The following is a 9082-nucleotide window of genomic DNA, read 5'->3' on the forward strand; positions in this document are numbered from 1 at the left end:
GCAGCTAACTTAATTCATGTGATGTGTGTACCGCTAGGCATCTTTGGTTTTTATTTGTATTTATTTTTACTCATTTTGTGTAATTTAGATGTAAAATGTGAGCCTTTTTATCGTTTGAGTCACTTATCAAAAGTTGCTAAAAGTAGCCATATAAAATGTAAAAATAGCTACATTTGTTGCTAGGTGCTTTTGGCAGAAAAAGTTGCTAGTGTAGTGTGAAAAGTTGCTAAATTTAGCAACAAAATTGCTAACTTGGCAACGCTGGTTCTACGTGTTTACTTCCGTATGACAGCTAGTTGCGCAAGGGTTGCCAAGTCCACAGTTTTCCAGCGGAATTGGGATACTTTTTCATTGTTGACACGGGTTGATTTTCAACTCCGTGGGTTACAGCGACCCCTGGAACAATTTTGGACTAGTTTTGAGAAGCAATTGGGTGGATAATTTTTGCGAAAACCTGGCAACCCTGTTTGTATTGTTCTTTTGCGCATGCGGGTCAGTTAAGAACCATGATCTGTTCACACTGGAAATCTGATATTGGCCACATTTAAAACAACAGTGTGAACAGCTATACAAAAAAGTCGGATCTGAATTCGGAATTGAGCACTAATATTCGCAGTGTTGTCAGCACGCCCTCTTGCGACGTTTTAGGAACCACGTTACCAAGTTGGTACTGCAAATGTTTTGCCACGTACTTCTTTCAGAGTAAAATATTTACCAGAACATAATAAGGAAAGAATGAGAGACGAATGTGGATGTAAAGTTAGATTCTAGTGCTAATAATCATAATACTGACCCTTTTAATTCAAATTATGTTAAGGCTTATTTTAATTGCTCTTTGCCTGTAGGTAACATTCGCCTAAATATTATGAAACGATTATCGGTTTGACGATAAATCATGATAAAATTCCTCACGGTTAGTATTACCGAATTTGCATGCCCTGCTGTAAATTTTGAACAGTCGATGAAAAACAAGCTTACGTGGATTCTACACATTTAAACAATTTGGATAAGGTATCTAGAATTATTTATGGAGCAGATAAAATACATATAATCATCTATTAACCAGTTATCATTTTGACTTAACCCTTTTCTTTATTTAAAGGCTGAAATACGAGAAACTTTTTCAAAGCTTTATTTGAACGTTTCAAACATGTTATTAGATAAACTGTTGTCAGTCATGTTGTCATTTAAAATCCAACAAAGCTCATATGAATTTATTGTCCAGAGGTCATAAATAAAGTGCAAAGTGTGCAAAACGTTTTCGGGATCAACCCTTCATCAGTGATCCTGAAAAAGTTTTTTTGCACTTTATTTGTGGCCTCTGGACAATAAATTCATATGAGCTTTGTTGGCCTATTTCTCTTGTGCAGATTTTATTTATTTATTTATTTTTAATCTTTGAGCTATTTTTGGATCCACTCACTATGTATTTAGTTGAGTTGCACTTGTGTCTGGCGCTACGCTTCTCCAGTCTTTCCATTTGGTCATTTAAAATCCAGACATTGGTAATGTTATTGTTTTAGTGTTTATGCAAACAAAAAGTAATTTTATTTGTTGCTTGTTGGTTTTAAATATAAAACTTGGTGAAACGATTTATGTGTCAATACTTTTTGAACATCTCCTGCACGTTTTAACAATACCGGGATTATACGATAACCGTTATCATTTTGGTCACTATAATCGCGATAAGAACTTTTTAGACCTTTTCATCTCTATATAAGACTAAATATCAGTGCTTATTAATTTTACATTTATTATTATTACTATGGGAGTTACTGATGCTGCAGGAATGACGCTGTCCAGCAGGGCTTTCTCTTTTTTTCCCTCAAGAAAAACAAAAAGTGAACTTCCTGTTTCGGGGTGGTCCACGGAGTCTGAGAGAGAGAGAGAGAGAGAGAGAGAAAGAGAGAGAGAGAGAGAGAAAGAGAGAGATAGGGGGAGGTCTCGCATTCTCGCACTGCCGCTGCAACTTTGGGTTTACGGGACCGGCGGCACCGAATATGGAATCTCTTTTCTAAAATCCAATTTTAGAGAAAACTTCTGTGGAGTTTGTGCTGATTGAGCCCGAAGCAGAGAATAATATTCACAAGAGGAGAGTTTAGCGCTCCTATCTGCATCTCTGTGTGTGTGTGTGTGTGTGTGTGTGTGTGTGTGTGAGGAGAAAGAGGGGCTTTATTGGAAATTCTCGAACCCCCATCGGGACGCTCTCGGCTTTCAGCTCCGCTCGCGCAAGTTTTCCAGGGAAAAGTGGAGTTTGCTGGGATCAGCGCGAGGCCACACAGACTGATGAAGGCAGAAGCGAGTCTTCAGAGGTAACGCGCTTCTCCTTCGTATTAATCAGTGTGCAACTTATATTTAATGTATAGAAAGAATGTGATGTGAACTTTTACAGATAAGTAAATGTGAAGATCCTATTCAGTGCTGTCTAAGTGTGCTGGAGTGTTAATGTTTGCGTATTGATTAACAATCCAAACATGTGTGTCTATTACAGACTCTTGAGGGTCTCTTGAGTAAATGATGAACACAAGAGTATTTAAGCAACTAAAGCAGGGACATTTAAAGAGCAAAATGCACAAATGTCAAGAAGGCTTTACGTCTGCTTTACGTATGGTCTATTGGTTTTGTCCTGGATTGATTTTTGCACATTATTTCTGCTAGTGAAGCGTGCATGACGGTGGTCTCTCGGGACTTTTGCTTTAGTATCCTGGTGGTCTCGCAGTCGTATCTCAGACCCAGACATTGCAACTAACTAAGCAAGCAAGCTGCGGTAAACAGTGGTTATTTGCATGCTTATATGTTTCTTTTGGTTCTCTTTTGCATGCATTTTGTCGTTTGATGTGATAGTTTGTGATAGTTCCAGTGTGGAGGTTCTGTTCTTCTAAAGGCCGCATCTCAACAGCTGTTTCTTTTAACGGGAAATACTTGAAGTGCCGAATATCTTTTCCAAATGTGTCTAACCTGAAGCCCCACAACAACACTGACTGTCTTTAGACGGGAGGTCTTCATATAAAGACGTAAAAATCACCACAAAAAAAAACTGCATGTCGACATTAATTATATTTAATTATTTTTAAGCCTATTGACTAAGTTTTCTTTATATATATATATATATATATATATATTGTATATTTTGTATTATTTATGTTTTTATATGAAGAATTTTCTAGAGCATTCTTTACATAAAAGCATTATAATCCCAAATAAACTATATATAATCCTCAAAGAATTTTTGCATTTTCATTAATAGGACTTTAATTGTCCTGGACGGGGGATTACATATTTTGTACTGCTGCATTTGATTGTGGTCATGGGTTCTTAAACGCAAACTACATATTATGTTAGATCAAGGGTGAAAGAGAGACTGTGAAAGTTTTGAATGGGGGGAAAACAAACATCTAATATAATCTTCACAAATCTGTGTAATTGCCGTGTGAAAATCTCAGATGAGTCTACGTAATAGATCAGTAATTAGGGGCTGAAGTCATAACGCCATAAAGCCCACTTCACATTGAATTTTGACATAAAGAGGGTTGCTTAAAGTTGTTTTTGTTGAAGTCTACAACAAATTAAAATAAGTTACTGGTCCATTATGTGATTAGGAATAGCTTCTTTTTTTAAAGTATTTTTCTGACCAGTGCTTGACCTCTGGAAGCCTCTATCAATTCTCTGCTTTTTGTGGCTTGCTAACATGTCAACAGTTCAGTTATCTTGTCAACTGTTAGTCATGCTTTTATGTGCAATACAGAGGCTTTCTGAAAGCTGTTTTCGGTTTGTTTCAGCACAGTTGCACGTAGAGGTCAGTGAAGAGTGGTTGTGAATCCACTCCAGGTTGATGTGACTCTGTAGGGTGTCTTCCTCTTCCCCCCGAGCTCATTAGTGTTTGATGGACCTGCGTTACTGCCAAAAGGCTTCCGTTAGCATACTCACACTCACGCAGATCTGGCCTGAAACCTCCCTCTGAGTCGGTTTTTCCAACGGCTTGAGATGTAACTCAGGAAAGTGCTAAAGAGGCGATGCATGTATGTCACCTTTTGCTAACCTGTGGGTGGAGATCCAGAGATTGAACTTGTCTAATGATGGTTCAGTAGTTATGCTGCTATAATATCTTCAACTGAGAGTGATTCACACTTCTGCATGAGAGACGTCTTGAGTTTTAAGGGTGTTTCGGAGCAACTAGAGCGGCAGGATTAATCGAAATAAAACTGAAATTGCGATATGGCTTAGTGCGTTTTTTGCGATTTGATTCAATAAGCACTGTGTGTTTCATGGTGAAGCACAGCACTGTGTTCATTTGCACACGAGCAGCTGGTGATCCAGTGTTTTCAGTGTCGACTCGGTTTGCAGTAAATGCACAAACTCCATCTCTGTATCTGAGTTTAAGCCGCTTATAATGTGTGTTTGAAATTGCAACATGCACTAAAACATCTTCCTAAACTTGTAATGAGAAGTGCAAGTACAGCAAACATGGATTTATTTTTAAATCAGATTTTAAATAATTTGATACATTTTATCAGAAAAATGAATTTGTAGTTTTTCCCCCCAAATCGTGCAGCCCTATGTATGGAAGCCTGTTTCTGCCACAGAATAAAAAAAGGTCATTGTGATCTTTTATCCCACAATCTGAGTTTATATCTCGCAGTTCTGAGTTTATATCACAATTCTGAGTTTATATCTCACAATTCTGAGTTATATCTCACATTTCTGAGTTATATCTCACAATTCTGAGTTTATATCTCATAATTCTGAGTCTCGCAATTCTGAGTTATATCTTGCAATTCTGAGTTTTTTTCTTAGAATTACTAGAAAAAGTCAGAATTGCAAACAAACAAAACAAAAAAAAGTCAGAATTGTGTGATTAAAAAGTCGCATCACATTTTTTAATTCTGTGACAGAAACAGGATATGAGCATCTGTAGTGCGTGTTTTTTCTCTGTTTAGTCTTAATAGGTTGTGTGTGTATTTGTGGGTGGGATGTTCCTCGCTGTGTTTTACTGTGAATCCCAAGTGTGTGAGAGACAGCGTTCACTAAAGCTCGCCAAGGCAGAATCCCGGCAGGCAGGCGGCAACAAGTGGTGTGTTTTTCCGCCAGATTCCTTTTTGGGGCTGCACAGCAAGACTCGTGTCACGTGACACTTTCCTTTGCCTCCCCCTCTCTCCCTCTCTGCAGCGTGGAGACCACCCTCACGGGGATCGCAGACCCCAATAACACCCTTTCACACTCCGTGAACCTGAAACAATCAACTTTTAATAGCAGCTATCCGTCCAGTCAGCGGCCCGAGCGGCACAGAGCCGGAGCTCAGAGACCGAAGCAGGGAAGGAAGGAGTCAGAGAGGGTAAAACCCGCTAAATACCCCCTTTCCCTCTTTTATGCTCCTCGGGCTTTTCCTCCATCCTCTTTTCTGTCCCTCTTTCATTCATGAAGGACAAGAGAGACAGAATAAAGCTCAGGACTGATGCTGCGCGTCTTCTCAAGTCTTACAGTGCATGTGTCTGCTGGATTCGCATTATTCGCCTTTCTTTCTTTCTTGCTTGCTTTTTTTGCCTTCTTTCTGTTTTTCTTGCTTTCTTTGCCTTCTTTCTTGCTTGCTTTCCGTTTTGCATTTTTCTGTCTTTTTTGCTTACTTTTTCTTGCTTTTGTGCATTCTTTTATGTCTTTTTTTGTTATTTTTTCTGTCTTTTTTGCTTTCTTGCTCGCTTACTATTTTGCTTTCTTTACTTATTTCTAGGGCTGTGCAATTAATCGAAAAACAGTTTCGATTTCGATTTTAGCCTCCAACGATTATGAAAATACAATAATCGAGATAAAACTATTATTGCACCCCATTCCGCCCCCTTTCGCTCCTCCATAAAAGCCCAATTTCACGTGCAAATCATATAACGTGACTTTTGCAAAATGGGACGTGCTTGATTTATATAAGTATATTTATTCATGTTTTTAAAAGCGTGAAAGAGAACTTGCGCTGCTCCTCAGGAAGATATATGCGCTCAGAGACGGAGCAGAACACGGACTGTAAAGTCATCTTTTAGCTCAAGGTGCGCGCCTAAACGGTCAAATACACGCAAAAATGTGTCAAAATTCGGCGCTTAGTGATTATTCATGTATACCTTCGTCGGTCATGCAATAAATGAACGTAAAGAGTTGAGAATGAAAATAGTGTGTAACGGTAAGTTGGATCCGTGCGGCTCTTAAAGTGACAGCAGCCTAATATTCCTGCTACGACTGTGTGCTTCATATTAATCAAACAACAAAAGACAAATTCAAAATCACACACTGCTCTTGAGTGAAGGACTTCTGTAGCTTTAATAAGAAACAAAGAAAGTTTAATTCTTACAGTGAAGACTATGCTGTTTTATTTTACGTTTGATTATTCATTTCTGTAGTAGGCTGTTTGAGACTTGCATAAAAAACATTAAAGCAGAGTTTGTTTCATTTGTATCTTTTTATTCTATTGCATTTGTCCTTTGCTTTTTTATTACTGACAGTTTAATTCTTTTCAATAATTTTGAGGACTTTTTGTTTGTTTGTTTGTTTGTTTGTTTGTTTGAAATTCTACTGGTCTCTACCATGTAGATGTCATAGCAACCTTATTTACAGGAATAATATATTTGATATGTATCACTATCTTTAAATAAATCACTCGTATAAAGTTTTGGTCATATGGCCCCCTCATAATCGTGTTAAATAATCGTGATTACAATATTGGCCAAAATAATCGCGATTATGATTTTTGCCAGAATCGAGCAGCCCTACTCATTTCTGTCTTTCATCTTTCTTGCTTTCTGTATTTCTCTCTTTCTTGCATGATCTTCTATTTTTCTTGCATTTTCTTGCAGTCCTACTTTCTTTCATGCTTTCCTTCTTTCTGTCTTTTATCTTTTGTGCTTTTTTTTCTTGCTTTCATTCTGTCTTGCCTTCTTTCTTTTCTCCTTTCTCTTCATGAAAGGAGTAATTCAGCCCAAAATTACGATTCTGTCATAATTTATTCACTCTCATGTCATTTCAAACCTGTATGATGTTCTTTCTGTACTAGAACATAAAAGTAGGTTTATCACCATGTTCGTGCTCCATTGACTGTAAAAGACATGGAAACAGCAGCGTGAACATTCTGCCAAGGGTCTCCTTTCGTGGTCCTCAGAAGAAATACAGTCATACGGGTTTGGAAGGACATGTGGGTGATGACAGAATCATCTTATTCAATTTAGTTCATTTTTGTATATTCAAGTCACAGGCGTCCTCCGATGACCATTTCAGGAGACACTTGCAAGTTTAAGCGTTTCTTCAGCGGTCATTCTCACAGTTTGAGCTGACTTAATTAAATGTGGGATCATCTGTCATCGGTTTCGAGGGGAAAAATGTTGCAAGGTGATTGAACAGAAATGTATAAATGTTTAAATAATGAAGCCTTGGCACAGACCACTAAACCACGATTGTTTTCTCTCACCACACCTCTGTCTCTCTGGTTCGGTTTCCATCTCTCTGAATAAAATGGTCAATAACTCTTTCATAGTCGAGATGATTCCCTCGCTGGATTTTGCATCGGTGAAAGACGAGAGCTCAGAGAGGATCCGCTCTGATTGCAGTGTAGCTTTCAAGTTAGAAGCTGGATTATGTTACGAAACGGTCGGACAATTGTGCTTTACAAGCAGCTATTGTCCATGATGAATGAAGACTATCCACGTATTATAAACACGAGTGTTTCAGATGCTGGCATGTTCACATCACTGATCTGCAGATCTGGTGGCGAGGAGATGCTCTGCAAATGAAAGTCTGTCGATATAGGAGAGATTTAGACAGCGAGACCTGTTTATCAACCTATTTCTCCTGATTCTACCTTTCACTTCAATCCCTGTTCACTTCATGCCATCATGACGTTTAGCCTCTGAATAAATGAGTCACTTTAAACCAGCCCTACAAGTTTCAATAGTCCAGTTCATCTCCGGATATCGTTTCTTCATTCTGGTGTTCCAAAGAAAAGAAAGATCACAAATGAGAACACGTTAATGTCCTTTGTTTTTGTTGCTCTGAAACAGCAATGAGATTAAATGGAGACTTAAAATCAGAACTCACAGATCTCAATATGAACTCACGTTTCTTATCAAATGAGCTGCTTTCCACATTAATTTTTATTAATGAAATCTATATGCTTACTGTGTGACAACTACTGACTCGTTTGGTACTGAAGTCTCCAGTAGCTCTCCATTAGTTTACACTGAAAAAATAAATGAGGTGTTTTCACTCATTTGGTAGTATAAATTTCACAAACAATTACAAAGAAAGGCCAAATAACTCTTGTGCTGTAGATCCCAAAAATGACCAACCTTTTAAAATTGCTTGTAAATCTCTTATTGTGCTATATTACCACCAAATCTTGGATTTAATCTTTTTTTCAACTTCTTTTCTTTTAAATAGTACATGTTTTGTGTTTCTTTTTGGAGCTGATTGAACTTAGGCCTCATTGATCTGAGCTGAGCACCTCAGATTTTGAGTGAAAAAAGCATTATTTGTGGTTAATTTTGGCAATTTTCACTCAAAAGCTGAAGTGCATAAGCTCAGATCAACCAATCAGTTCTGAAATGGAAAGAAAACAAGTTCACAAAAAGATTGAATCCAATATTTGGTTATAATACAGCATAATGAGAGATACATAAGCCATTTTTAAAAGACCTGTCATTTTTGACCAGGAACACCACAAGTGTGACAAGGAGGGGGGAAAAATCCCCCAAAATTACAAAAATGTTCAAAATAAAAAAATGTGGGAAGTTGTTATAACCTGTGTGAGCAAAGCTAGTAGTTTTAGTCCAATGCAACAACATTAACTAGCAAAAAGAAAATCCTCTCTGGGTCAAAATGGGTGAAGCGTGAAAAACTTGAAATATTATTTATTCCAACGATCTTTGTTTTATTTACAACTTTAAACCTTTTTACAGTATAGGAGAAACAGTTGAGTCACTAAAGAGATCTCTAGTGCTTATTCCTTCCTATCGATTGTGTGGAAACCAAATGTGTCTCTATCCGTACACGTTTGCAGCACATTATCGTGTGTGTGTGTGTGTGAGAGTGTGAGTGTGAGTGTGAGTGTGAG

General features: G+C 37.8%; 1 protein-coding gene across 1 annotated transcript in view; it reads left to right on the forward strand.

The window, feature by feature from the left end:
• Positions 1–1986: 1986 nt before the first annotated feature.
• Positions 1987–9082, forward strand: part of gli1 (GLI family zinc finger 1) — a 53416-nt gene continuing 46320 nt past the window's right edge. The window contains exon 1 of the mRNA XM_016477515.1: positions 1987–2312. The gene's annotated coding sequence lies outside the window, so the exon portion shown is untranslated. The remainder of the gene's footprint in view (positions 2313–9082) is intronic.

The sequence above is a fragment of the Sinocyclocheilus anshuiensis genome, unplaced genomic scaffold (assembly GCF_001515605.1).
Source record: "Sinocyclocheilus anshuiensis isolate Anshui unplaced genomic scaffold, SAMN03320099.WGS_v1.1 scaffold1632, whole genome shotgun sequence".
Lineage (NCBI taxonomy): Eukaryota > Metazoa > Chordata > Actinopteri > Cypriniformes > Cyprinidae > Sinocyclocheilus > Sinocyclocheilus anshuiensis.